The sequence below is a fragment of the Bactrocera dorsalis genome, chromosome 3, assembly GCF_023373825.1.
Source record: "Bactrocera dorsalis isolate Fly_Bdor chromosome 3, ASM2337382v1, whole genome shotgun sequence".
NCBI classification, from domain to species: domain Eukaryota; kingdom Metazoa; phylum Arthropoda; class Insecta; order Diptera; family Tephritidae; genus Bactrocera; species Bactrocera dorsalis.
In genome coordinates, this window is record NC_064305.1 from 1178691 (window position 1) to 1202510 (window position 23820).

The 23820-nt window shown below is 37.1% G+C and overlaps 1 protein-coding gene across 1 annotated transcript in view; it reads right to left on the minus strand.

Moving 5' to 3' along the window:
• Positions 1-20280, minus strand: part of LOC105228043 (metabotropic glutamate receptor 2) — a 213686-nt gene extending 193406 nt beyond the window's left edge. Inside the window, exon 1 of the mRNA XM_049450831.1 lies at positions 19814-20280. The gene's annotated coding sequence lies outside the window, so the exon portion shown is untranslated. The remainder of the gene's footprint in view (positions 1-19813) is intronic.
• Between the last annotated feature and the right edge of the window lie 3540 nt (positions 20281-23820).

The window sequence follows — 23820 nt, forward strand, 5'->3', positions numbered from 1 at the left end:
TTTAACATATATATGTGCATGTGCAGATATGTGTTGCAAATGTCACTTGTTATGGCATGCCTGATTTTATGACAGCTAATTTTGTTGCTTTGCATTTGGTTCAAGTTTCACTGAAATTCGCCATCTGGCTGCGAGGTAGCTGTTGGCACTGCTAGTAAAGTGTTGTTCTTTTTTGAAAATTTTACAGGTTAGTAAATGTTGTGTGTTTACTGTTAGTAGTAAACGTTTTGGCAAAAAAAATAACTCAGCCAACAACAAAAAATAGCCACAGCAGCAAATATTTTGAGAAAATAATCGAACTTTTTCTGCAGGGATGAGTGAAATACTAACTAGTTTCACAAAATTTGTGCAACCGATGAAATGAACAAACTCGAAATTAACTTTAAACTGAAAATTTCAAGCCAACAATTGAAAAAAAAACTCAAAAAAAAAATAATATTTTTCTTGTACTCCCTACAGTCATTTTGAAGGCTCATTTGGATAAACAGCCAACTCAGTTGAACAATTCCAGCAAAAATCTGCGAATTTTGTACGAATTCTAATTTATATTGCTGCCCGCGCTTAAGTTGCGTACGCTTACGCCGCAGGCAACGCTTAAAATTCAATTATCTGCGCCGGGCTTAGCCTCTTTGGCATTCTCATTTGAAGCGACCACAATCAAATTGTTTCATTTACTAACATAATCCCATTACCTAATTACGCGGCGAAATTCCGCTACTGCAGCTTTGTACGCGGCTGATCGGCGACTAATGCATTCAGCCATATCATTTCCAACAACTCTAAAACAGCTTAAGAGGCAGCAGTTGCTGCGCCATCATATGCTCATTATTACGCAGATTCTACCGCATTGCAGTTGCTGTCACAGTGGCTACAAAAACTGTACGGATATGCAATATTTTAATTTCCTTCGATAAATTAACTTTTTTTTTGTAATAATATGCTACTTTTTTTAGCTTGTCTTTCATTTATCTCACCAGTCTTTAAGTTTATTCTGCTACTAAAAAAATATTGATACAAAACATTATTTGTTCCGATCATCCAAACTTTTAGAAATGCTTTTGCTTGCCTGTTACTTCATAAAATGATTTCAAAATCCAAAGTACGCGTCATACTTTTAAAAGTGAGTGTCTACGAGTGCTTGCCGCAGTCGAAATGTGGTCACTGCTCTAACAGCATTAAAACTAAACTAACTGCCACACCAACACTCTCGTATATATGTGTGCACTAATCGGCAGTTACCAGCTGCGGAAATTGAAAATTTAGATTAACTTCCCACATGACATTAGTCGGTTGAGTGGCAGTCAAATTTACATATGCTCACATAATGGCTTAAACATTAATGCGAATATTTCCTCTAATATCCTTTTTCCTGTGCTGCCGAAGCGAAAAATTAAAACAGACAACCGAAAGTCAGCAATACTTGACGGTAATGCTCAAAAGAGTAACGTTAGGTTTTAAAATAATTTATTAAAAAATAGTAAGAACAAAAGACCATTCACCTAGGCGGTACCGGATCTATAATATCCATCCCAAGTGCATTTCTTAGTCATTGATGGGTACAAAAACATCTTCAACTTGATTTCGATCGACCAGTTTGTATAGCTTTATACTATAGTAGTCGGATCTAAACAGCATATTTGAGTTTGTGAAGCTCCCTTAAATTCAGGGTATCTCAAAATTGACGGACGATTTAAATTTTACGCCAATTATGTGTAGTAAAGCTAAAAAAACAACAAATCGATAGCTGAGAGTTTAGGCTTAGATGCTAGGCGATAGAACAATGTGGATTCATTTTTGCACAATATTTCAAAAATAATGAAAGCTCGACGAACGGAGATCAAAAACTTCATACAAAATATGGTCGGAATAGTTCTTAAATTCGTCAACATAATCTAAATCGTTCGTTAATTTTGAGACACCCTGTATAATTAATGTGTTTTCCGAAATTTTCTTCTTTTGTCATCGCAAACTCATTCTATAATTATTAACTGATCGTTTGATACATGTTGCCATTGTCAAGGCTGGTGTGAAACTTTGCTACGTCAAGAAAAATCAAATAAGCAGAGACACAAACCCTATAGTTCAGAATTTATTATTATTATTATCACAATTGTATATCGTGCCGGCATTATAAAAGAGACGCATTCCATTTAAACAAAAAACACAATTCCAGTTCCAAAGAGTAAGCACGCATAATCTCTTGCTTTTTTCGTGTACACATTACAATCTTTTCTCTCCTTTATCACAGCTCTTTCTTCTACTGCTTTCACTTGTTTGTTCTTAAACTCATTACATCTGGAAGCTTACTTCCCTCAACGATTTCCCCGCCTTCCATTTAGTTTCAGTGTCTGTGTGCTGTTTCTGATCTACGATTGTTTAAGAAGGATCGCTCTCAGCGGTTTGCCATTGTTCTACTATTTTACTGCTACAACGGATTAAAGCTCCATGTACGCAGTGGCGCTTTAATGAGGAAGCATGAGTGACAGTAATTACTATTCGCTGCTTTGTATTTTTTGTTGTCGCTGGTGTTTTGTGCAACAAAGCGATTTGCATTTGAAATGATTTCCCAGGATTGCTGAGCTATAAATTTTACACAGAGAAATGATGAATGGCAAGCGCAAAATGAGAAAGAGACAAAGCAATGATGAATGGCGGGAATGGTAATTAAAGTGTTTGTGAAAACGGTTGTGAAATTATTATTATTTTTATTTTTTTCAGCTTAGCAATAGTTAGTAAATAATTAAAGTAAGTCTGTAAGTCCATTGAAAAATATAACGGAAAATAAAAATAATTTAAAAATAAGTAGTAAAAATTTTTTCGAATAAAATGTTTAAAAAACTTATTAAAATTCTTAAAAACTTCGGCTACGTACAAAAAAGAGTCTCTTGAACTTTTCTCTTACCCGTTTCCTAACAAAACTTTACATTTTTTGCATGCATTGGCATAAATGTTTCGCGTTTCCATTTGAACTGGCTTTCGGCAGCACTTTTTCCGCTAAAACCTTGAACTTACGGCGAAAGCCAAATGTTAAAACTGCACTTAATTGCGATTTTGGTTTGTAAATAATTTTACATTTAAAAGACCGCAGGCACACGCGTACTTACGCACGCATACACACGTGCGCGAGGCGCCGGGCACACACACCACGTGCTCACTCGCTTTACACCGGGGATCTGACTCAACGGCAATGTCGCCCCGAGCGTAACGGCACACATAAATAAAATAACAGCATAAATAATTAATGCACCAGGCGCTGCGCTGAAATGAACCAATGTATTTTATGGCTTTGTATACTTTTGAACTTTTGTACCCACAGCAACACCGCGCAACAGCAACACAAACAATGAGGTATACAAAACAACACTTTTATATAAAAACCACACACATACGGGTATTAGCATTTGAGAGAGCTTTTGGGTGAGTGTCGGCGGCCAACTAATGGAGCGTGGATTTGGGTTGCAATGTAAAATCAAAGACCTTTTGGATTTAGAGCATAGATGTGTGGATCAAAGCTGCTCAATTTTCTGCTAGAGATAATTATATAAAAATATTTAAGGTAGTCTTTTCGAGTTTTGTCAATAGATGTTTATGCTGTATAAGTTCATGTACACAACAATGGTTCGCTCACTTCTAATCTGGAAATTTCAATGTGAAAGATACACCTCGCTCTGGTCGACTTATCATTGAAACTCGATTAAATTATGGAAAAGATTGACCAGGACCGTGACATAATCAGTCATGACATCGCTAAGGAACTTAACATTCATCATCAAACGGTTTTGAACCATTTAAAAAAGGCTGGCTACAAAAAGAAGCTCGATGTTTGGGTACCATATGACTTGTTCGTGAAAAATTCAATGGACCGAATTAATATCTGCGATTTTTTGCTGAAATGAAATGAAATCGAACCATTTCTGAATGGTAACAGGAGACGAAAAGTGAATCACAAACGACAATACTTTGCGTGAAGCTCAACAAACGGTCACAAAGCCAGCATTGACTTGTCGCAGTTTTTCGCCGAGAGACCAGAAAAATTTTACGCTGATGAAATACTGTCTCTAGCGGACATACATATTTGGTTCATTATGGTTCATTATAAATATAAACAATAGGTCATAGTTTGATTAGAAACCCGAAAAAACTTTTTCGACTACCCAATATAGCTAAGTGAAAGGCGAAAGATTTATTCAACAACTGAAGAGTAGCATATTTGGCATACTTGTTCAAAAATGTAAAAAAAAATCTTATCTTCGCTAAATTAAATGGTCTCGGGAAATTTCTAGTAAAAAACTCGCAATAAAAAATGAAACAAGCGTTATATTCATTACAACGTCACAGTATTGGGCGTTGCCACAAATTTCGTTAAATTTATCCTACCATGCAACAAAAAATGTTAAGAAAAGTGAAAAATAGTTGCAATGAATGCTGTCACCATTCGTTGGCGTAAAATTACTGCCATGCAAAAGTTTGCCGCCAAACTTTCAACCATATACATACACTTACATAATGACAGCTGCATCGCTCAGCCGCACAAAAAAGCCAGCAAAGTTATTGCATACTTTCCAAATAATGTAATCATGATAGCACAGCGCCAGTAAGTCAGCCAGCCACATGGAGGCACAAGCAGACAGCAGCGCCGGCAAAATTTTAATTTTAACTGAATTTATTAAGCGCCAAGCGCAAAGTTACGAACAAGCAGCTAACGCTTCTTGGCGAAATATCGCCGCACTATTACGCCATAATTAAAGCTTTAATTATAATTCACTTTCAATTGCAATTTCCTTACACTTTCATTGCTGCAATGCTTTTAAGCGCAAACGGGCAACAAAAAAGCGCAAAACGGCGCGAGCGCACACGCATGCAGCAAGTCAGGCGCATTGACAGCTGTCACAATCACGTTCGCTTGATTTCTTCATTTTTTCCGTAGCGCCGCGGCATTTCATGAAGTCGCTCCGCGAGAAAAAGTGTGTGCTGCTTCTTGCCCGTTTTCGGCGCACATTTGCATTTCGGTTGCGCGCCACAGCCATGCGCTGCATAGCAAATTACGACGTCAGCCGCAAAGTTGACTATATTACTTGCCTGGCTGTCTGCAGTGTGGCAAGTCCTTTTGTAGCAAGCACACCATGCGACACTGCCACGAACTATTCAGCTGCATTCTGCGTGTGTGTGTATGTGTGGGTAAGTTGGCTGCTTGGCGACACAGACTCGAAACTGCTTTCACTATCAACAAAAAACGTTGACAAATATGCATTTAAAAGAAAAGACCACTTTGCGAAATACTAGAGAAATTCTTGCGGCAAGCTACATACATTAGGGTGGGTATGTACATATATGTTTCGTGACTAAAAGTTTCATGATGGAAAAATAGTGTTTACGCACGAGATCAAATTTAAACCGGACTAGTCAAATATAAATACAATTTTTTCCTAGATTGTTACAGTTTTTTTTATGTTCGTGTAGAGTTAGATTTAATTGTCTGACCATTTATATGTATAGTGTATTGGGTCATCGAAATCATGGGGCGTTCTTTTTTTCTGTTTCTGTTCTGGTTTTCATTGAAGACGTTTTTTACATAGCGGTTCCCAAGCTCAGCGCATAACCTTGTGGAGGGGATGCTTCGCTTCATCACTTTCCTCTCGCCTTCATACGAATGTTCTTTGACTACCCAGAGGATAATTGGTCTAGGATCGGAAGTCGTGAGCTGCTGGAGCCATATTTAAAAGAATCGTTTCTGGCCGCTCCCAAGTGAATGGCCATCAAAGAAATTTCCTGACTTGCGTGAGCTGCTACATATGACGCCATCTTCCTGCTCACTGCTTTCTTGTAAATTAAGATCTTTAAACTCTCTCATACTTTCTTTGGCAATTTCTCTAAATTCAGCACCAGTTCGAGGCCTGGATGTTCTTCTTTTACAAACTTCGCTAGCCTACAACACTAAAGTTAAGCCGTTATGTTAATGCGCCTCCCACCGCTTATGAAACCACCTAACTTTATCTACTCACCAGCTACAAATACACTTGCTTTCGGTTAGCGCCTTCATTGAACCAGTTAGTTTAGTACTTTTCCACCACACCGACTATATCAATTTCACCAAGCCAAGCTCTACGTGTGAGACACTGCCACTGACAGCAGATTATTAAAATCTCTGTGCAACTACAACTCACTAAAGAATGTTGCCACTTTGTGCTTGCAACATGGCAACTAGAATGTGTAACATGCAAAACAGCACAGAATACGTAACGGCTGTTCTTGTATGGATCACCAAAGTGTCATCGCCAGTTATAATGTGTGTGTTGGCTATAAATAACAAGTCTCCGCTCTCGCCCCAAATAGTTGGACGTGCTTGCCGCAAAGAAAATGTGTATGTTGTCTCTTGCAGGGCTTTAGATGCTTTGTGGGCACAACGCTGACATAAGTGGAGGGGCAAATGCATAACACAAAAGATGATGCTAAGACACATATTTACTCATTTATTATACCCTGTACAGAGTATATTAAGTTTGTCGCTGAGTTTTTAGCATCAAGAATGAAGAATAGGAGAACTAATACAATATTCTACTGTCGGCAAAAAAATAGTAAGACTTTTTAATTTACATTTCGCGCGAAAACCCATTCGAAATATTTCCTTTTTAAGGTTGCTATGACTGTCAGCGGAGGATTGAGTCATATGTAGAAGTTCACGTAAGTGAGGAGAGTTCTCTGATTGCCATTCACTTGGGAGTGGCCAGAAACGATTATTTTGCCCAAGCAGCTCCACAGGGTTGTGCGCTATGTTTGGGGCCCGGGTCGTAAAAAAGGTATTTGTAGGCATGCATCAAGAAGGAATCACATTGTGGCCATATGGGAGTGTAGACAGAAAAATAAAGAGGCCAAAATGCGTGCGTATGAAGAGCTTGATAAGCTGGCCGACAGGGGTAATGCTCTACGAAAAGATGCGGCGACTAACAGAAGGTTTCAAGACCGGAGCATACTGTTGTAGAACCCCCAGACGTGATCTGGTAACCGATGCCCAGAGCATACTAAAATTATGGAAGAAACACTTCTCCGGCCTGCTGAATGGCAGTGAATGCATAACGTCAGGAGAAGGCGAACTTGATTCGCAAATCGATGACGATGGAGCAGATGTTCCAGTGCGCGACCATGAAGAAGTTCAAATAGCAATTACCCGCCTGAAGAACAACAAAGCGGCGGTGGCCGATCGATTGCCGGCCGAGCTATTCTAACACGGCGACGAAAAACTGATAAGGAACATGCATTAGCTTCTTTGTAAGATATGGCCGAATAAAAGCATGCCAAACGATTAGAAATCAAGTATACTCTGCCGAATTCACGAAAAGGGAGACCCCATAATCTGCGCCAACTATCGTGGGATAAGTCTCCTATACATCGCGTATAAAGTTCGTATTGTGTGAAAGATTAAAGCCCACCTGCCACACTGATAAAGTCCAATCAGTTTGTTGAGATTGGACTTTATCAGTGTGGCTTTGGACCTGGCAAATCAACAACTGCCTAGAAATTCACCATCAAACAAGAAATAAGCCTCAACAAATGCACCTCTCGCTGCATAATTTAACTATTCAAATAGTAGCACTAACGCATTTGCATTTCTTAATTATAAATGTTGCTCAGAGATGCTATTTGCTTGCAACAATTTACATTATGTCTTTAACTATTCAAATTTCTTTCAATTTTTTTTTTCTAAAAGACTTTTTATTCATAAACTTGAACTATTAGCATAGCAATGAGTTCCAATCAGCAGCAGTCGATTCAAATTCATAAAATCGCCTCAATTCTACGCACAGAGCTCACGCAGCTAGCACTTAAGTATGTGTGAGCAAAGAAATCTCTGCTATAACTGCGTAGACCGTGTCTACGCCAACGAAGTAGAAGAAGAAAATCACAGAAATTATGAAGGTAAAGCTATCTTCCGTATCTACACGTAGTCTTTGTTATAATAACTTCACCTCAATTAGCACCGTATGCCCAGTTATGTGGCACTGGCGCTCACTTTTGCTCTCTCTCATTACAAAGCAGCTCTGCATTGTGGCGTGTTTGTAGTGCAGCGGAATTTGTGCATGGAATGTGGCGGGCTGTTGGAATTTCACTGACTAATGTGGCTTATATGTAGTACATGCGCTTAATGCTAAGTGCTGCATTTTAAGGGAATAATAGAATATGTCAATTGCTTTAATCAAATGTCAATTATTCATATGCTAATAGCAAATGAAGCGAAAAAGCTTATCGAACTCACAGTTGTGTTCGTTAAAAGAATATAAATATTTGATATAAGCTAATTAATCGTTTTAACAGGTGGTTTCGTTGCATTTAAAATATGCGCACTAAAACCATATCAATAGTATTAAATTAAAATCATATAAAAATTGAAATGCAATTGAGAATTTTCCAAATGATAAACTTCAAGCACACAAACAAATACAAAATTATAAAATAAAATACAATTGTCTGACTAATGGACATGCGTGTGAGTTTTTGCTCAATTAAATTTGATAAAAAAAAAATAGTATAATAAAAATATAAAAGAAATTTGCTTTTTTCACAGTTGCTTTTGTAAGCATTTGTGAAATGCTTTTTCAATTTGAGATATGCTGAAGCTAATTGTTTAACCAACAGATAAGAGCTTTATGTATATGTCTGTGCAGCCTAAAGCCGGCACAATGCATTGTAAAAAACGCGCAATTTATTATTTTTATTATTTTTTATTTATTTTATTATTCATATTTATATTGAACAAGTGTTGTTTGTTTATTTGGTTATGCTTTGTATACAACAAATCAGTGTCGCATTCAGGTTTCACTTAAATTTTTCATAACCATAGCTGCAAACTAAAACAAAAACCTTAACAAAGTGCCGTTTTTGCGCCTTTTGTAAACTGAACTCGTTTAAAGTGTGCTAATATGATTTATTCCAAGAAAAGTAATTAGCGAATATTAACAACGTAATTAATTAGAATTAACAAAGAAATTAATTAGAATTAAAATCACTGAGCTGCTTTCACCTTAATTTGATATCATACAAAACAGCAGTTTGTCATACTACAATACAAACTAACACGAGTCTATGTGTCTTTTGTATTGTAAATGTTGCTCATACGCCACGTAGCCCAACGAGTGCTTTCACATGCACAATGCACATGGTAATTGTATTGTAAGGAGTATAAAGCAAATAATTATTTATTCAATTAAAAGTATTTGATTTTCTATTGCAACAAATAGAACACTCACACACACATACGCACACAGGTATATTTTATAATTAACTTTGCATGAATTTTTAGCCAACAGGCAAACTAAACATTATATGATATGCAATAATATTTTGATAATAATTTTAATTGACATGGGAATTAGAAAAATCATAATGACTTTTAATGATTTTCAATTTTAAATAACTAAAATTGATTCTTTTTTCAATTACTCACATATGTGGAGGCGTTTTCCAAATGAATTATTTAGTTTTGCAATATTTTGGCTTCTAATTAAAGCTCATTTTGCAACCATAAGCGCGGTTAACGTCACTTTGTTTATTTATTCGGCATTTCGCACGCATGAGTAATGTTAGTAAATAACCTTGAGGGCTATTTATATAAATATTTTAACATAAATAATGCTCAAAATGTGGAAATGTGTGAATATTTGAAAAGCGCGAAGTGTTGAGCATATTAACACACTATGAAATAGTAGCTTTGTGATAAGTTTTGCAAATCATAACATATTCGGCACAATTAATTGTGCGAAAAAGGTCATTATCAAGCTTTATTTTTACTACGAAGGGGTGTACTGAGCGCGCGCCAAAAATATATTTAAGTAAACAGTTGTCATTTTATGCTCAATTCAAGCTTCTTCATGAAACTTGCGCTCTAAATGACACACATACAATGGTACTTAGAAACAAATATTTTTTTAAAAACTTGGCATCTCTTTGGGGCACATTTAATTATAATTTATATGACACAAACGTCCACAAGTAGCCCCTATCTGCATGCTACAGCATTCTACATTGTTGGTGCACCATTTCGTGCAAAGAGTTCACTTTAAAAGCTGCTAAGTCAACACAGACGAGTACTTAAATGAAAGTTAGTCCCCTAGCGACACTTTGCAAAGATGTTCGAGCTACTATCAACAAGTACCCAAACTTAGGGTCAACTAATTTGCATCGCTTGCTTATCATATGAACGCAAGCAAACGCAAATAAGCACTGCAAATATACAAAGTTATGTATAGCATTTATGATTATTCCCATTTGACACCTTTTTGCGACAAAATATATATGAACGCATTACTCATACGACGTGTAGCACCAAATATGGTACGTACTAGCTAACTCAATAGTTGGGTCATAATCAGTAACGTAGTTCATTTACAATTTTCATATGAAGACAGCAAGCTTTCAGCTTTAAATACACAATTCGATATTCCCAAAATGTTAGGCTGAAATATAACACTTTGAAGCAGAATCCTCCATGTACAGCAAAACTCATTAAAAAATATACTCGCAAAAGGCACGAAAATACGTTTTATCCTCATTCCGGCATTAGCAAGGGCTTCTGTTAGGATTTTCAGAGAATTACAAAACTCACACACACACTCATGCACACATGCACATATACACAACAGATCCATTTAAGCCTAGCACGTCTAATTAGTATGATAAACCAGAGCTGGGACGGCGCTCGGCATTTGTCACTAATTAAGTTGAAACATAATCCCAACATCCCCGACTCAGCAGCGTAGCAGCGCGTCAATGCCATAAAGCACACAGCAGCAAGGTCATTGACGTGCGCCTTTGTCGGCGTAGGCTTTAACGTGTCACCTTTAATAAAGTATAATTATCGAAAAAATCACCAGGCATTACTGCACACATGTGTGTGCTCGTTAAGCTTAACGGCTGCCTACGCAAATGCCTTGAATGTGCTTGTATGATGGGCAGTAGAAGAGGGTTCAGGTATTGCACAAAACTTGCCGAATTTTAATTGTCGTTCCCCACCGAACTGCCGCAATGCTCTCTGTCAATGGTAAGCCAAGCAATCGCTGGGTCGCCTGCACATTCTTATCAGCTTGAGCGCACAGCGAAGAGGCAATACAACAAAATGTGCACAGGTGTACTTCGAGTTCGAGCTGCTGGTGACAAAATTTCCACACAAAAATGCAATTTCTCTGCACCCGGTGGCTGTAGACTGTAGCTGCGTTGACGTGCGTTTGCTCTGGTGTGGCGGACAGCAGCCACTCACGCACCACACGTAACATTTTTGCATGAATCAATTCCATTTCAAACTAATTTCCATGCACAATGATTACTGCTATGGTCTCTGGCCCGGTGACTCTGCAGCTGATGGCCGAAATGAAGACATGCGTAAAAGCAATAATGAAAGACTGCATTTCGACGTATTTGTTTGCCGGTGGCACGAGTGTTTGTTTGTAGGTGTCACTTTCGAAGAAGACTGAATAAAATGTGAAGTTTTTTGTATGTAGTTTTATAGTAGTGATAATTTTCCTCTATATCTTTTCACCTTCTTCTGTATAATTTTCTTTGATATAGAATTCTGCTAATACTGCGCAGCTCTGACCAATTTTAATTGATGGATTAATCTGTTAAACTTTACTTAATTGGCGCACAGAAGGTTATTTCACATTTTAAATAAGTGTTCCTCTGTTCTAGCTTTCCTGTATTTTACAAGGGTTAGTTCATATGCCAGAAACAGCAAGCTACAATGTAAGCACTGCAAATTTATCTCGAAACCATTTGCATTTTCACAAGGAAATACAGCAAATTCATTTGATGTAACAACGTTGCAACTAATATCCAAGTATTCATTGCCGCATAACATCACATACTCATATACATGCCTCATATCCCTCTTATACAACTTGTGTCCGTATAGACTTATGTAAGATAGCACGCAAAAGATCTATGCCAGTTTATAATAGAAGGGTATATAGGTCAGCAGTTGACAGATTGCCGCCATAATGCACTTCATAATGCCTACATGTGAACTTATACTCATGCTCTGGCAGCCTTACTTCACTTTATTTGCCGTGCGTTTGCTTGAATGTGCACTCTGCCCGAGTATGTATGTAATACGCTTCAGTTTCTTCTGTTTTTTTTTTTTGCTTGCTCAGCCGAGCTTTCGGACTGTTGGTCTTTTGTATTCTTTTATGTGCATATGTACATAAGTGCGTATTATTAATGAATTTGATTACCTTACAAATGTCAAACGCATACTTTGGCATCTGTATCTAAGTGTGTGTGTACGTGACAACTATATACTTGTATGTTTGTGAAATGTATCACTATAGTTATAGAGAGCACTTACAAAAACAATAATATTTTTGCAATGTTTTATATGGATGTATGTGGTATGCACACAGTCGAGTGTACAGTCGAGCGCACAGTGCTGTAATCAAATTTGTACTGTTACATTAGATTTACTAAAAGCCATCAGCTTGGCTAGTTTTATCCACAGAGGAGATTACTTCATATAAAGTAAATGTGCAAAATAAATGATATGTATGTATATACAGCCAAACACACTTCTAGGTTTATAGTAAGCAGACATTATTGTGAACCTTTGCGTATACGTAACTTTAAAAATATTTGTTTATTAGAGCGGGACGATTTTTTTTTTAATGAAATCAAGTATGCGGTGAATGTTCTACGGAACAAACCGAACATTTCTGCCTACGACTCTATGGCTCCAAAACCGGTTTCGAATCAGTGATTTGTAAGGCGAAGTAAAGGGTGATTTTTTAAGAGCTTGATAACTTTTTAAAAAAAAAAACGCATAAAATTTGCAAAATCTCATCGGTTCTTTATTTGAAACGTTAGATTGGTTCATGACATTTACTTTTTGAAGATAATTTCATTTAAATGTTGACCGCGGCTGCGTCTTAGGTGGTCCATTCGGAAAGTCCAATTTTGGGCAACTTTTTCGAGCATTTCGGCCGGAATAGCCCGAATTTCTTCGGAAATGTTGTCTTCCAAAGCTGGAATAGTTGCTGGCTTATTTCTGTAGACTTTAGACTTGACGTAGCCCCACAAAAAATAGTCTAAAGGCGTTAAATCGCATGATCTTGGTGGCCAACTTACGGGTCCATTTCTTGAGATGAATTGTTGTCCGAAGTTTTCCCTCAAAATGGCCATAGAATCGCGAGCTGTGTGGCATGTAGCGCCATCTTGTTGAAACCACATGTCAACCAAGTTCAGTTCTTCCATTTTTGGCAACAAAAAGTTTGTTAGCATCGAACGATAGCGATCGCCATTCACCGTAACGTTGCGTCCAACAGCATCTTTGAAAAAATACGGTCCAATGATTCCACCAGCGTACAAACCACACCAAACAGTGCATTTTTCGGGATGCATGGGCAGTTCTTGAACGGCTTCTGGTTGCTCTTCACCCCAAATGCGGCAATTTTGCTTATTTACGTAGCCATTCAACCAGAAATGAGCCTCATCGCTGAACAAAATTTGTCGGACGTAAAGCGCGAAACACATTTCGAACCGAACACTGATTTTGGTAATAAAATTCAATGATTTGCAAGCGTTGCTCGTTAGTAAGTCTATTCATGATGAAATGTCAAAGCATACTGAGCATCTTTCTCTTTGACACCATGTCTGAAATCCCACGTGATCTGTCAAATACTAATGCATGAAAATCCTAACCTCAAAAAAATCACCCGTTATAAAAAATCTGAAATGTGTTGTTTGGGAGATATACAAGTATGTTAAGGTTATACGATCTGACCGTTGCCGAAAAATGATAAATTGATTATCAAAATATTTATTAAACTTCATTTAGATATCTCAAAAACTGCCGAAAATGTTTGTATAACCCCTAAAAAATGTCACCTTAAAAAACGCTGGCTCAAACCAGGATTTGCACCCATAATCTCTAAGCAAAATTTTTCAGAGATGTCCCTAGAATGCCTGCCGCATACGCTATTTTCCCGTAATTTTTTGCTCCCTCTAAATCGATCCTCTTTAATGTTATAGTTATCAGTTATGAGTTTTCACAACAGTCTTGATATTGTCGTCATTTTTGCTAGAGTCGCACTGTAAGAGCAACTAGCTGCTCACAAACGGAAAATAAGAATCCGTCATTACATGAAGTCATGGGTAGTCGAAAAAGTCTTTTCGTAATTCTAATAATAATTTTTTTTATGATAATAAATAAATATGTACCATTTCGTGAATTTGAGATTTTTTTTTATTTTTTTTTTTTTTTTTGTTTGATAAATTTTATGAAATTTCTAAAATTTTGTTTCAGTAAGAAAAATTACAAGTGTTTGGTTAACATATTTAACCGCTTAAATTTTTTTTAGAATAAATTCTATGTATAAATAAATAAAAACTTTAAACTTAATACTTTAGCAGATCTATATCTTCCTAATGAAAGGGTAGACTATTGTTACAATATCATGTTCATTTCTAAAAACATGCTTCTAAGTTTATAAAGCATTCTCTCCACGCATTCTTTGGCATTCACTTTCACAACTGCCCGGCTTCCGGTTTGCATGTCTGCTTTATATATTCCAAATTTATGTCCGCTCCGCACTCAAACAATTTAATGTGCAACTTCCCTGCATACACATTATAGACGATTTGCCACGTATATATTCTCACATCTGCATGGTATATGGGGAAACACTGACCACAACGTAGTTTTGCGGTTGGTACGTGGCCAGCGTGCAGACAGCAACGACTTGTGAATTGTGAGTTGTGGCGCCTAACTAAGTGCAGATGTTAAATGGCTAATTAAGAGCACCTTAAATGTGATAAATGTCAGGCTACGCGACTGCATGACTGCATAGTGCGATATGCCAAAACACCAAAAATAATACACAACACATACAAACAGTGAAGCCGAACCGACCGCAAGCGGAAAGTGGCTTGGACTTAGTTGGTGTTGCTGAAATGCTATGGAATTTTAGGCTAGCAAGAAAATAGCACATAACTTTATAGAAACCGGAAAAGATGTTTGCTGCTGAAAATGGAGATATATCGTTATCATTTGTGGTTAACGGAGCAAGCTAAGCTGAAATTACCAGACCCGAAGGCATATTTTTGCCACCCAAATCATTAGAAAAAGTAGACAAAAGTTTTGAACGTCTGCGTGTTGTATGAAAATGCAACTAGTTAATAATAAAAAATAAAATAAAATATAAAACAAAAATCAGTCGCAGCCACACCCACATCAAAAACGCGAGCCATAGCGCCCGAGCTTCCCCACGTAGCCATCAATGCGCACACTTGTGCTTTTACACATAGACGAAACAGCCGTGCAAGCGAGAGTTATTATAGCCAGACAATAGCTATAACACAAATTTACTGTTATTCGCTACGCATTCGTACGCAGACATCTTGATTCCAGCGTAATCTTTGCAGGCGTTCTCGTACAAGCTGCTATAGATTACAGAACTGCGTGAGTCGGTGTGTATGTCTATGTGTTTGTATGTGTCTTTATCTGCATATTTCTACAATTTATTGCTTGTTCCCTGTTGGCATTGTAAATTTAAATTAGACCGCCACACTTTTTCATTTTATAACATTGTACTAGTTCTCCCCCACCCCTCCACTTGTTGCGTGCTACGCCGCCGCATCTGTTTGCCACATTGTTGGCCAACACAGCGCCAGCAGCGATTCACCTCACTTTTGTTTCACTTTGTGCTTGCACTTGTTTCTATGCTCTCCTTACTTTATTGCGCTGCTTTCGCTTTGAGAAATAGATGTTGTGCTCGTTAGTCGCCAAATACCTTTGTGTGTTCACGCAAATAGACATCAAGATATGCGTGAAATATTATTCAGTATAATTCAACGGCTGAGAAATGCGAAATGTGAAATGTCGCAACTTGGCTAAATACCGTTAGCGTTATTTGCTGCCCCATGTGCTGTGGTCCAGAGTGACAATTTAAATAAAACAGAACGTATTTTTTATGTTTTAATGTTAAAATGTTGCAATCAAAGACGGAAATACATATTAACCACAAGATTGCTAGCTTTTGAATTTGAAAATTTTGTATATAATTCCTTTTCGCTAACATTTTCATAGCTTTTTCTACTCATTTTCAGGTCATACGACTTTCTTTATTTCAGCACAGTGCAACTAGTTTGCATTTGGAAGTATTTTTGATTAGTAAAATTGCTAGATTCTTCATTTTACCAGTTTTAACCAAAAATGCTTGCATACCCCCAGGCGCACTGCAGTTAATAAAGTCTCTTGCTGCTATATAATATAATTTTGTAAACTGGAAACTGCTTCAGGTTACTAGTGTTGGCAAAAGAAATCCATCCAACCTCTTAATTGTCTCAAACCTGCTTTTCTCACACTTTTCTACCCAAATTTGCACAAACTAATTACGTTCTGCACCAGTGGATGAACCAAAAGTTAGTGAAACCACATGTTGTTGCACGAAATTTTAATTGAAAAAGCTTCATGTTTAATACAAAAGTGCAAACAAACTTCGGCTAGTGGCCAACGTGCTTACAGCAAGTGCAACAGCAATAAATTATCAGCAATTTTACTCGATTAAAATGAGCAAGAGTGTGTTAAAGGTTTGACGACTGGAAATTTAAAAATATGGAAATTTTTTTTGACATATTATTTTTGCGAGAAAACGAGATTTTAAGCTGAACATCGAACTTTACTTAAAAATTACGTTCTGAAGCTCTTTCCCAACATCGCTGAGGCGCTTAAACCTAGAGCAGACAATTTATGACGGCGACGAATATATGTACATATAACACAAATTAATATTTTACGTTTTCCTTGCAACAATCCTCGTCGCGTAAAACCCTTGCTGGTCTATTCCCACGTTAATTACACGCTTGTGGCATTATATAATAGAAACTGCACGGTGTCTCAACCACTTTGTACGGCAGTGAGCGTACTTTAATCGCATAATAGAAGCAGCCCGCCGTTCTCTAGGGTATAGCGCCCTCCGCGCGCTCACACTCACTTGCTCCCCACCAGCAGTTTTGACCCATTAAAGTAGCCGAAATGATTGCTGGACATTCTTCATCTTGCACACTTCCTCTGAAGGCGCCGCTGTCATTTATCTTTTGGCTCGCCAAATGCTGTGTAAACAAGTAAACTTGTCAGCCTTCAGATTGTTGGATAGTTTTGTCGAGCACAAATGCTGTGACATTGACTGATTGACTGCGCGCTATTAGCGGTGAGTGAAATGCACTCAGCAAGCCTTAAAATGTAAATGAGATGTTGCTGAAGGATTACACTTCAAGAGTTACTTTGTAGCTGTAATTTATGCAGATAAATTTTTACACGCCTCATTTGCATTGGTATTAAATTTATACCGAAATTGAAGGGATATATACCGCTTTTTCATGCCTAAAAAAGGTGCAACAAAACTATCATTCGATTAAAATTGTCCACCAAAATCAACTCTAAGACAAGACCAAAAAACTTACTATGCTTCGTTTGAAAATACCAAGCCTTCACCGTTCCACCCGCAAAGTGAGCGCTCATGATTGCTTTCTAAGTTTTCATTACAAAACAAACATGTTTTGTTTGTGAAAATACTCTAAATAGCTAAAAAACCAACCAAGGCCATTAGGCACCGAAAAATCAATTCCATCTCAGTTAGCTTTTAGACTGCACGAACTCTTTAACGATTCGCTCAACATTCTGAATGGCCAGCCATTATGAACGCTTGCTTACACATTGAACGGTTTTTAATCTACACTAAAGCATTTTATTTTTACATTTCGCCTTTTTCCGTGTTTTTTTCGTGTTTTGCTTTCCTCCTTCATTCGGCGCTGCTGTGCCGGCGTTTGGCGTCCACCCTTGTTTGCAGCTCGTGATGAGTCTTAATTGAAATGTTTATGTTGCTGCAACATTTTTACTCCGGCAACTAACTAATTTTTATTATTTACTCGAACTCTCGGTTTGTTTAGTCAATGCTTTTGCAGTTCTATTTGCTGGCCGCCCCTCTGCACCGCCCGTCGCTGGCCGTGCCGAAAATGTTGTGCGCAAATATTGAACGAGTGAATGTGGGAGACTGCTTGGCAATGCTCTTTGACCACTCTTCGCCAAATGCATTTCACTCGAAGAATTCGCAAAAGGGCAGCGATTTGCTGTGGCTCAATAATTAATTGCTGTTTATATTCGTGTTGGCAGTGGGTGCATTTCCACAGTACGAAAGCAGTTTGCTGCTTTATTCTGGTTAACTCGGAATGAAATTAATTACAATTTTGTTGTTGGGCATACAAATTAATTAGTGTTGTGCTGCGGATTAGTAACTCAGTTGTAAATTGATTAATTTAATTCCAGAGAATGACGATATTGCATTGCACGTTTTGGGAAAAATCAAATAATCTTCTTAGAAAGCAAACCGACTAATGGTTGATGCTTTTATGGAAAAGAAATATTTGTGTGTAGCATGTAAGATGATCCCAAATAGAAGCCAAAGAGTACAAAATCTGAATTATTTGAAATAGGAACTAGAGTTATTAAAGAAAAAAGGAAAAGAAGAACTTGGCGAGCCTTAGTAAAATAAATTAAATTTTACAAGAATTATACCAGACATATCACCTGGAAAGTATCAAGTATTCATAGTAATTAAGACCGATTATAAAATTTATTATCTAACAAGCTCTCAGACTTGCAGTTGACAGTCAGAGTCACTGAGAATCACATAACCAGAACGGAATCACTGTTTAGCCTTAAGGAAGCTAAACAAAAACTTTTTCATTTTTCAGCTCACTGTTTTTAATAAAATGTTTATTTAACAGTGCCCGAAATGTGGGCAATATTTGTAAAACTTGTGACAGCTGTTGGAATTTCACCAATATTAAAATAGTTTCATCATATTCAATCAGACTTGGCGTTGTCCGACAGAACCACAGAAAATCACAGAACCAAAACATAATCATTTTTTCAAATCAATGAAGCTAAAGCAAAATTTTTTCATAGATTTTTGAGCTTATTTTTTAGTAAAATGCCTATATAACCATGCGCCAAAATGTAGGCAACGTTTAGCTTTTGACAGCTGTCATGTCAAGTTAATCTCATCATAATCAATAAGTTCGTGTGACTTTATAAATTAAATTAGCAGAATCTTCTTAGGCATATGGCTCTAAAAGTATCAAGCTTTATCGCACTCATAGTAATTAAGACTGAGTATAAAGTCTTTGTCATTCTTACAGTTGACCAATAGATCCATTCACTGCGCAATACTAAAGCGGAGTAATTTTTTCGGCCTTAATGAAGTTAAAGTGAAACTTTTTCAGAGTTTTTGGAACTGATTGCTTTTAATAAACTCTCTATACCTTATAGCCCTCCAAGTGTAGGCCACGTTTATGAAGCTTGTGACAGCTGTGGGGATTTCACTAATATTTAAGTAACCTCATCATAATCAATAAGCCTTGCAGTCCACCGACAACAGCACAGAGAATTACAGAACATAATATTTGTTTCTGCCGTAATGAAGCTAAAGCAAAATTTGCTTATTTAATTATTTTATTATTTTTTTAAATGCCTGTATAACAATGCGCCAAAATGTAGGCCAAATTTATTGAGCTTTTGACTGGATTTTTTTCGAGACCACTGAGAATCAGAGCACCACAACAGAATATTTTTTTTCTACCTAAATGAAGCTGTTAAAGTAAGACTTTTTTCATAGATTTTTTAGCTTAGATTTCTTTTAACAAAGTACATATACTTGTATATGTGTAAATGTAAAAGCAACATTTGTAAAGCTTTTGACTGACTTTTAATAATTTAACAATATTAAAATACTCTCAGCTTTCACTTTCTATGTTTAGTTATCAATGTTATACTCACCGAATATTTTGGCATATCCTTAGTAATATTGTTGTTATAATAATATTTTTATCACCAAAAACTTAAATAATTTCACTTATATTGGCAATCACTTCATTAAACTACTTAACGATTATATTCTTTAATTTTATTATTTTTGTTTTTGCAATTATGCACGAAATCACTTCACAATACCATATTTACTACTAAGTGTTATCTTTAAAAATATTTTTTGTTGGTGGCTTGTGATTTTTGTTAACAATTAACTTGTATTATATTTATGCTGAGGTTTTAGCGCTAACTAAGTTTGAAGGAACGGCTAATTTACTGAGGTTATGAGCTACTGATGTTATATAATTGCAGAAACGTTTATAAATTTGTTTAACTGTTAATTTTTAGCATATTTTTTATGAAAAATAATCATTTTTACTTCTTTTCGAGTATTTATTTATTTAATTTTTTTTATTTTTTAATTTTTTATTATTAGTTTGATTGGAATTTTCCTTAATTTTAATTTTTTAACACAATTTTTAATTTTTAAAAATTAATATATATTTTTTTTGATCATAAAATATTTTTTCCTAATACTCAGTGCTTTTCACGCACTGCTTTTTTATTTAATATTTTACAACAACACTGCGCTCAAAATGCTTTGGTGATTTAGGGGTTTAGGTGCTGGTAAAGGTAAATTAATCGCCGGTAATCACGTGGGAAGCAGTTGCAAAAATCTTTTAAGCTGTCAACGCATCCTTTTTATGGCTCCATATTTGTTTAACCACGAGCATAGCAATTGAAGGAAGATGTAACGTGTTTTTGCACAAAACGGAAATCAATAAATTGCAATATGATACTCGAGCAACCGACGCACCGCCAACGCGTTGCCAAGTCATGCACAAACAATCCGATCAAATTTTATAACTTTTTGAAACAATTTCAAACGCGCCATAAGTCCACAATTTTAACGATAAAAAAAAATGGCGACGTAAATGCGCGTCCCTCGAACCGGTCGCAGTTAGCGCAAATATCACCATCAATTTAATGCACACAAAGACGACGCGGCGTATGAGTAACCAAATGCAGGCAATCGAAAGCCACACACGCGTCGCGTATGATTAAATCACGCGCAACCGCCGCCACAACAGGTGCAACATAAGTTGTTTTTAGAAACAAAAACACACACATACACACGACACGTACAAATGTTTGTATATCGATGTGCGGTTGTAGCAGCACCCCCAAGCCATTGTTGAACACTGAGTGAGTGAAGTGGTCTTTTGTTGCGCTGTCTCAAGGTTCGGATTTTCCCGCTTCACGCGTCCGTTAACGCCGGAAGACCGATAAGCACTGAATGTGTTGCATTGTAAGTGACGACAGGATGCTGTAAGCGCGCAACGAAGTCTGCTGCTGAGGACTCCAAGTGTGTGGCAAGGCTGAAAACAAACTATTTACATCGTGTTAGATGCTGTGCCCACAGTGTTAAAGTGCAGTTAACAGCAGCAGCCACTGTCAGCTGTAACAGTGTAGAGAGCGCAGAAAGCAGTTATTCTCTTGAAGCAAACAAGTGAGCGTTATTGAGCACGCAAGTGGGGTTATGTTAAAAAATCGAAATGATTTGCCGTCAGAAAAGGGAAATTTTAACAGTAAGAAGCACGTGCGCTGTTCATTTAACATAATAACTAAAATTCAAGCCAAAATGATATGTGAGTAGTACGAAATGTAATACGAAAAATACGAAGGCTATATGATATCTTTAGTTGTACGATCTGAAAAATTTCTATGCAGATTGTAGCAATGACCACTGTGCCAAATTTCGTGACGATATCTTGTCAAATGAAAAAGTTATCTATATAAGTACCTGAGTTCGATCCATCCATTTGTATGGCAGCTGTATGCTATAGTTGTCCGATCTGAATAATTTCTTCGGAGTTTCCGTTATTGCTTTGGATAATAACTCATGCTTAATTTTGTTCAGATATCTCATGAAATGAAAAAGTTTTCCTTACAAGCAGTTGATTCCTGTCGTTCAGTTTGTATGGCAGCTATACGCTATAGTGGTCAGATATCGGCGGCTCCAACAAATGAGCAGCTTCTTGGACAGAAAAGAACGTATGCAAAATTTTAGAACGATATCTCAAACGGACATGGCTAAATCGACTCAGCTTGTCTCGGTCATCAATTTTTATAAATGCTGAGTACAGAATATTACACTAACTTTAACATAAAAGACAACATTGCTTATTGTGAAATATTTGTATTTCATTTTTACCGAAAAATTTCATTTTCTTCCAATTCCAGAATTTTATATATGTACTCATATTCGCTTAAGCAATGATGTAAACCTAACAAATCCAACGAACCCGTACAAATTAGACAAGCACATTGCATATCAATGAGCAATGCGCGGCTTCACTAAATCCTGTGGAGAATTCTGCACTGAAATAGTTTCGGCATTACTCTAAGTAAGGACGAACATCTGCATTTCAACCACAACGCAACGCTCACCGCATTTCGCACGCATTTGCTGCGGTGAAATTATTAAGGAAGTTATGAGCAGCACAGAGCGGAGGAGAAAGCGAAGATATCTCCAGCGAAATGTGGCGACACGAGTTGCATGCTTGTTGGAGTGCATTCGACTATGTGCTTCACGTGTAATCATTACATTCGCATTACATTCCTTAAGCTGAGTTGTGTATGCATGCTCGTTGCCTTAACTCGTGCGGCTTTGTCGTGTCGCCGGAGTTTATGACATTGCTTAAGTGGAATTTATGTGCATGAAAAGCATGCAGATGTAAGCTTCCTTTAATGGTCAATAGCTGGAGCTCGAAATGTCTCGGAATGTTGGCAATAAAGTGTGAGCCGTGATTTACAGAAGCGCTGCTGGCAAATTTGTTTCGCGATTAAGCAGATTTCAATAGGAAGATTTGCTTACAAGGTTTTCTGAAGTGGCATACAAAAGTCTTTAAAAGTTTTTTTTTTTGCTAAGAAAGACTATGTTTAATGACAGCTATAACAGCCTATACTATATTGCTATGGACGAACTCTTGACCTGTTTGTCAACACCGAATTTTTGCAAACTGACAACTCGCCACTAACTAACTGCCTTCCAGCAGTAATTAAAGAAGAACACTGAGTAATATAAAAAAAGAGCAAAAGAAAGACATAAAAGCATAAAATTCGTAACATCCACTCGCTCCACCCATCTCATTGCCCAACCAGATACTCAAAATTTTATACTCCCATATTTTATATGCTTTCATTAAACGCTTAAGCAACCGAAATTCATTTACAACTTTCGGCAAGTCACAAAGGCTGCATAATTTATTACATGGAAACACCGAGCTTGAGAATTATGCCTCGAGCCGGCTGACTTGACTGGCCGAGAAAGCGGTCAGCTGCGGAAATGAACTGAAATGGACGTATGTAAGCGCTGCTACAGTTGCGTCTGCGTACGAAAAGTCGCAGCGGCAGACACCGCATGAGGTCAAGCCTATAATTGTAATGCACTCAAGTGCAAGCATATAAATTCATAATTATATGTGTGCGCTCTTATTTATGCATTCTGAATGCCAACGCAAAGGCTGGTGCTGCGGGCTGTTGGTGGTGTCGATGCGAGAAATTCCCTGCATGTCGGCGCCAATTAAAAAGTCATATTTTTTCTTTGTACGTAGCATCGGTTTTTTACTTAACAGCAAGTAAGTGGTTGCAGCGCAAACGTGTTGCAAGAGAAAAATAATTAATTGCAATATTCCTGGGTGGCAGTGAAGAAAAGCACTGAACTGAAGGCGATGATATGGTTTTTCACAAATTATTAAGAATGCGTGCAAGCAGCAGTCATTTGAATGCAAGAAAAACGTTAAAGTGGTAACTAGCAAACTTAATCAACTAAGCGTGTTGAAAGGACTCACATTAATAAAACTGTCAGAAATTTGCTTTAGTAAGTTTCGTTCAGTACAGAGTAGCTATATACATATATGTGTATACATACACCCTCTTAAAGATATGTATGTATTGGTTTGTCGAAAAAGTCT